Raw genomic sequence first — 6,897 nt, 5'->3', positions numbered from 1 at the left:
GTGCATTGGAAAAGCGCCAAAGCGAGCCATAAATGCAGTGGAAAAGTGCCATAACTGCCTCCTAATAAAAAAGCAGCTGAATGGCCGCTTTTCAATCCAGATTGGTTGTTGTCCAGCAGGTTGTTCTGTGAAAGGAAGCAGGACACTTGGTTGAACACAACGCGTTCAAGTGATTTTGCTAAAAGGGAGGAGAGACACTGGCCCTGTATCTTTCAACAAGTGAGGTGTATAGTGTAGGTATTTTAAGCAGTGGGGTTACCTGAGCCTCCTTGAATGCGGTGGGAAAAATGCCTGTGAGAAGAGATGTGTTGATGATGTGTGTGAGTGAAGGCAGAAGTGCAGGGGAAATGGCTTGTAAGAGATGTGAGGGGATTGGGTCTAGAGGGCAGGTGGTAGGGTGGCTGGAGAGGATAAGTTTAGAGACTAGTTTTGGCAGCATGAACTTTGGTGGAAAATGAAGATAGCAGTGACTGATACCTGCTGAAATCAGCTGAATCTTTTGATTTGCGGCATTTTCTCTCCGCTGCCCTGAGTTTAGTCCGATGCTCGCAGAGGACTTCGGTTAACCAGGTGTTGGAGGGAGTAGCACGTGCTGGTCTGGAGGAAATAGGACAGATATTGTCTAGGCAGATAGTTAGGGTAGAAAACATCATAGCTGTGTGTTAGGGTAGAAAACATCATATCTGTGGCATAATTTGCATCTAATGATGAGAAGTGTGTAGGAGTGGGAAGAGAGGACGATACCACAGAGGAAAGTCGAGAAGGAGGAAGAGACCTTAGGCTTCATCTAAACTAAACTGGCAGAGGGGTTGGTGGTGAGGACTAAGGTAGATGTAGATTAAAAGTAATAAGGAAATAATCTGAGACATGCAAGGGTTTGACCAAGATGTTATCTGTGATACAATTGCGTGTGATCGAGTTGGTTACATGATTTATGGGCACCTGTGGTGTTGAGTCGCCGAAGGTCGAAAGAGGCTAAAAGAGAGTGGAAGTCAGCAGCATGTGGCTTCTCAAGGTGGATGTTGAAGTCACCAAAAAGTACTAGAGGGCTGCCATCCTCAGCGAATGAGGACAGCAGCATATCCAGTTCTTCTAGAAAGTTGCCCAGCTGACCTGGAGGACGTTAAATAACTACAATGTGGATTTTTAGAGGGAGTGTGACTGTAATGGCATGCAATTCAAAGGAAGTATTGTTAAAGTTCTAAGAGCATGTGAGGTATTTCCAGCTTTTGGAAATGAGGAGACCAGTACCCCCACCTCTCCCAACCCTGACGGGGTGGGGAAGTAAAATATGGAAAGATACTACTGTGCCTTGTTGGTGTCGTTGCCCGTTGGAGTCATGCAGGTAGAGTCGGAGAGCTTTACCTCGTCTGTCTTCACACGAGGAGGGCTGAACATGACGGCTGAATTTTAATTTTTATCTTTTCACTTCAAAATAAAGTCTATATTTTTTTTGACTGACTAAATCTTACAGATGTTGATGTTCAAATTAAATGACAAAATTAAGAAGAGTGTCATTAAATGTGTTGAGATGAGGTTTGTGCTGGTTATGATCAAGAGAAAAAATTTAAGGTACCTCGGGGAGCATCTTACCCTAACTCAAGTATGATTCAGTTCTTTAAATAAAAAGCACGCAAACATGGGTGCGAACACTTACTAACAAGGAAAATAAGTAATCAAAAAGTGAATGGACACATTTTATATAACCATTATCACTGCTCAGCATTTAGTTTAAATATCCTTCACAGTTTCTTGATTGTGTATTTAGTTGACTGGTTTGCACCAGGCAGTTTGCTTACTTTGCCTGTTGCCAAATTCTGATCCGGATCTGCTCACTGTTTCCTGGGTTTTGCCTTTAGAGCTGAACACCATTAATGTGGCCTTGAACTTTTGAACTGCTTTGATTCTAAAGTATGGCGGCAACCTGCAGTTTCAGCCGTTACATATGCAATCGCTTACTTGCATCTAGCTCTGACTGCATATGGCCAGATCACTGCTGCATTAACCATATTAAACTACTGACTCTTATTTTTCTGACATTTTTCTGGGTGAGGCTGTATTTCAATGTTTTCTCCAGATCTGCAGGCTGAGACGTGGCAGTGAGATGTAAGTCTGTGTGGCTTGTTGCTAACTGATCAGCTGCTTGCTCAAACACCAGCTCTTTGTTGCTGCACCTCTCATCTGTCACAGTTGCTTCATCTTATTGTCTCTCTCCCCTTTCATCTCCGTCTCTTCTTCCCTCTTTCTGCCCTTCCATCTTCATTCAGCACCTTTCTTTGTTTCTCTTTCTCTCTCTTTCTGTCTCTCCCCCTCTCTTTTTCTCTTTCAAGCTTTCACTCTTTTGCGTACTTCCACTATCACATCTAATTTTCTCTCTAATATTCATTGGTGGACACAGAGCAGAAGGTTTCTTGCTTTGATTCCATCTCATAGGCTTATCAAAGGTAGGCCAGCACAATGTCATATCACCACTGAAGTACACAAGGGCGAGACGCATTACTGCAGGAGGAGAGATGATTGCTCGCTTTTTAAAATGGGTGGGGGGAGAAAGCAGTTTGAATTTGTGCTTGTTTTTCCTCTTGAGACACAACAAGCCCTGTGACCATGATACAAATGAAGCAAGACCGTAATTTCATGTTGAACTTAAGGGTTGAATTAAGATGATGTGCCTGTAAACACACCTATTTGGGCTTAGAGGGTGGGGATTCAACTCCTGAACATCTGTCTGTAATGTCGGTGGGTTTTCTTCTGTTTATGAAATACTGTAGATAGTCTTAATGTCTAAATACTGCTTGGATGAATCATGTTTGGAGCAACTGTACAACACTAAAAATCACACATCTGTGATAAATGTTGCAAGTTTCTGTCTTTCTCAAAAACCATAAAACTTATTTATTTACTTGTTAGTAAATACATATTGCATATTAGGGCTGTTATATTGTCCCATCTTTTCACTGCATGATCACTGTGACCAAAGGAATTCACAATAATATTATTGTTATATCTATAGAAAGTAAAAATTACTGTCAGTAAAAATTGGTTATTTATTTATTTACCAATGAATCACAGTCAAAATACGAGTGTAGCGAGAGTTTGTAATCATAATTATACAAAAACGTAAAAAAAAAAAAATCTGCAGCCTGGAGTGTCAAACACTTTGTCTTTTGTACAGAATCCAAAAAACTCCTACATTGGCGAGTTAATTTTTTTCCGGGTACAAGTAGAGAGTAGGGATGGGCATTTTTCCCTTTAACCTCTGCAGCAATGCTGGCAGCACTCATACGTCTATTTCCCAAACACAACCTCTGGATATGACGCTGAGCACGTGCACTCAACTTCTTTGGTCGACCATGGCGAGGCCTGTTCTGAGTGGAACCTGTCCTGTTAAACCGCTGTATGGTCTTGGCCACCGTGCTGCAGCTCAGCTTCAGGGTATCTTCTTATAGCCTACGCCATCTTTATGTAGAGCAACGATTATTTTTTTCAGATCCTCAGAGAGTTCTTTGCCATGATGTGCCATGTTGAACTTCCAGTGACCAGTATGAGAGCGTGGGAGCGATAACACCAAATTTAACACACTTGCTCCCCATTCACACCTGAGACCTGGTAATACTAATGAGTCACATGACACCTGGGAGAGAAAATGGCTAATTGGGCCCAGTTTGGACATTTTCACTTAGGGGTGTACTCACTTTTGTGGCCAGCGGTTTAGACATTAATGGCTGTGTGTTGAGTTATTTTGAGGAGACAGCAAATTTACACTGTTATACAAGCTGTACACTCACTACTTTACATTGTAGCAAAGTGTCATTTCTTCAGTGTTGTCACATGAAAAGATATAATAAAATATTTACCAAAATGTGAGGGGTGTACTCACTTCTGCGAGATACTGTATATTGTCAATGCATATATTGCTGTATATTGAAAAATATAAGTACTAGTTTCCAATATATGGAAATGTATTATGTAATATATCGCATTATATTTTGCAGTATATTACCATATAGTTTTGTTTCGTAAGGGTGTGGTTTTGTTTGTGAAGTAATTAGCAAAATTTTCAGCAGTTAAAGGGGTGGTGGGAGGTGGTGCAGGGGGACAAAAAAGAGCATTGAATATTTTGAAGAGTTTGTGAGTGTCTGATGCACTGTTGATCTTGTTATGGAAGAATGTAGTTTTGGCAGTGTGAACTTGTGTGCCATTTTCTCTTCACTGCCCTGGGTTTAGTCCAATGCTCGTAGAGGACATTAGTTAACCAGGGGTTTGAGTGAGTAGCACGTGCTGGTCTGGAGGAAATAGGACAGATATTGTCTAGGCAGATAGTTAGGGTAGAAAACATCATAGCTGTGTGTTAGGGTAGAAAACATCATATCTGTGGCATAATTTGCATCTAATGATGAGAAGTGGGGAAGAGAGGGAAGAGAGGACGATACCACAGAGGAAAGTCGAGAAGGAGGAAGAGACCTTAGGCTTCATACTGGCAGAGCAGGAGAGCGATTTTGTGCCTCTCTGTAATGGGACCTGGAGCCACCGCTTGTTAATCGACCGCAGGTTTCTGGAAGGGATGTAGACGCTTAGGAGAGAGTGGAGGTAGGGGGTGAGGAGCCCATGGCTGTTCTGTAAGTAAGCACCACTTGAATTTGATGCAAGCTGCGACCTGATTTTTTTTGCATAGCTTGTCAGAGAAATACAGCTCTGTGTAGTAAATGCTGCTCCGTCTGAAAGCAGGTGATGGAGATTTACCACTTATTACATACCTGGCTTTACTGACGAGATGTGCATTACAATCGCATTTGATTAATCGTGCAGCCCTAACGGCATAAAATTCAAAGGAAGTGTTGTTGAGGTTATAAGAGCATGTGAGGTATTTCCAGCTTTTGGAAATGAGGAGACCAGTACCCCCACCTCTCCCAACCCTGACGGGGTGGGGAAGTAAAATATGGAAAGATACTACTGTGCCTTGTTGGTGTCGTTGCCCGTTGGAGTCATGCAGGTAGAGTCGGAGAGCTTTACCTCGTCTGTCTTCACACGAGGAGGGCTGAACATGACGGCTGAATTTAAATTTTTATCTTTTCACTTCAAAATAAAGTCTATATTTTTTTTGACTGACTAAATCTTACAGATGTTGATGTTCAAATTAAATGACAAAATTAAGAAGAGTGTCATTAAATGTGTTGAGATGAGGTTTGTGCTGGTTATGATCAAGAGAAAAAATTTAAGGTACCTCGGGGAGCATCTTACCCTAACTCAAGTATGATTCAGTTCTTTAAATAAAAAGCACGCAAACATGGGTGCGAACACTTACTAACAAGGAAAATAAGTAATCAAAAAGTGAATGGACACATTTTATATAACCATTATCACTGCTCAGCATTTAGTTTAAATATCCTTCACAGTTTCTTGATTGTGTATTTAGTTGACTGGTTTGCACCAGGCAGTTTGCTTACTTTGCCTGTTGCCAAATTCTGATCCGGATCTGCTCACTGTTTCCTGGGTTTTGCCTTTAGAGCTGAACACCATTAATGTGGCCTTGAACTTTTGAACTGCTTTGATTCTAAAGTATGGCGGCAACCTGCAGTTTCAGCCGTTACATATGCAATCGCTTACTTGCATCTAGCTCTGACTGCATATGGCCAGATCACTGCTGCATTAACCATATTAAACTACTGACTCTTATTTTTCTGACATTTTTCTGGGTGAGGCTGTATTTCAATGTTTTCTCCAGATCTGCAGGCTGAGACGTGGCAGTGAGATGTAAGACACAGTCTGTGTGGCTTGTTGCTAACTGATCAGCTGCTTGCTCAAACACCAGCTCTTTGTTGCTGCACCTCTCATCTGTCACAGTTGCTTCATCTTATTGTCTCTCTCCCCTTTCATCTCCGTCTCTTCTTCCCTCTTTCTGCCCTTCCATCTTCATTCAGCACCTTTCTTTGTTTCTCTTTCTCTCTCTTTCTGTCTCTCCCCCTCTCTTTTTCTCTTTCAAGCTTTCACTCTTTTGCGTACTTCCACTATCACATCTAATTTTCTCTCTAATATTCATTGGTGGACACAGAGCAGAAGGTTTCTTGCTTTGATTCCATCTCATAGGCTTATCAAAGGTAGGCCAGCACAATGTCATATCACCACTGAAGTACACAAGGGCGAGACGCATTACTGCAGGAGGAGAGATGATTGCTTGCTTTTTAAAATGGGTGGGGGGAGAAAGCAGTTTGAATTTGTGCTTGTTTGTCCTCTTGAGACACAACAAGCCCTGTGACCATGATACAAATGAAGCAAGACCGTAATTTCATGTTGAACGAAAGGGTTGAATTAAGATGATGTGCCTGTAAACACACCTATTTGGGCTTAGAGGGTGGGGATTCAACTCCTGAACATCTGTCTGTAATGTCGGTGGGTTTTCTTCTGTTTATGAAATACTGTAGATAGTCTTAATGTCTAAATACTGCTTGGATGAATCATGTTTGGAGCAACTGTACAACACTAAAAATCACACATCTGTGATAAATGTTGCAAGTTTCTGTCTTTCTCAAAAACCATAAAACTTATTTATTTACTTGTTAGTAAATACATATTGCATATTAGGGCTGTTATATTGTCCCATCTTTTCACTGCATGATCACTGTGACCAAAGGAATTCACAATAATATTATTGTTATATCTATAGAAAGTAAAAATTACTGTCAGTAAAAATTGGTTATTTATTTATTTACCAATGAATCACAGTCAAAATACGAGTGTAGCGAGAGTTTGTAATCATAATTATACAAAAACGTAAAAAAAAAAAAATCTGCAGCCTGGAGTGTCAAACACTTTGTCTTTTGTACAGAATCCAAAAAACTCCTACATTGGCGAGTTAATTTTTTTCCGGGTACAAGTAGAGAGTAGGGATGGGCATTTTTT

At 41.0% G+C, this 6,897-nt stretch overlaps 1 pseudogene; it reads right to left on the bottom strand.

Annotated features, from left to right (window-relative positions):
* Window positions 1–416: 416 nt before the first annotated feature.
* The window catches only part of LOC107742149 (uncharacterized), a 10,713-nt pseudogene continuing 4,232 nt past the window's right edge, over window positions 417–6,897 (bottom strand).

The sequence above is a fragment of the Sinocyclocheilus rhinocerous genome, unplaced genomic scaffold (assembly GCF_001515625.1).
Source record: "Sinocyclocheilus rhinocerous isolate Xijiao unplaced genomic scaffold, SAMN03320098_v1.1 scaffold256, whole genome shotgun sequence".
NCBI lineage: Eukaryota > Metazoa > Chordata > Actinopteri > Cypriniformes > Cyprinidae > Sinocyclocheilus > Sinocyclocheilus rhinocerous.
This window is presented reverse-complemented; position numbering and strand designations above follow the sequence as displayed.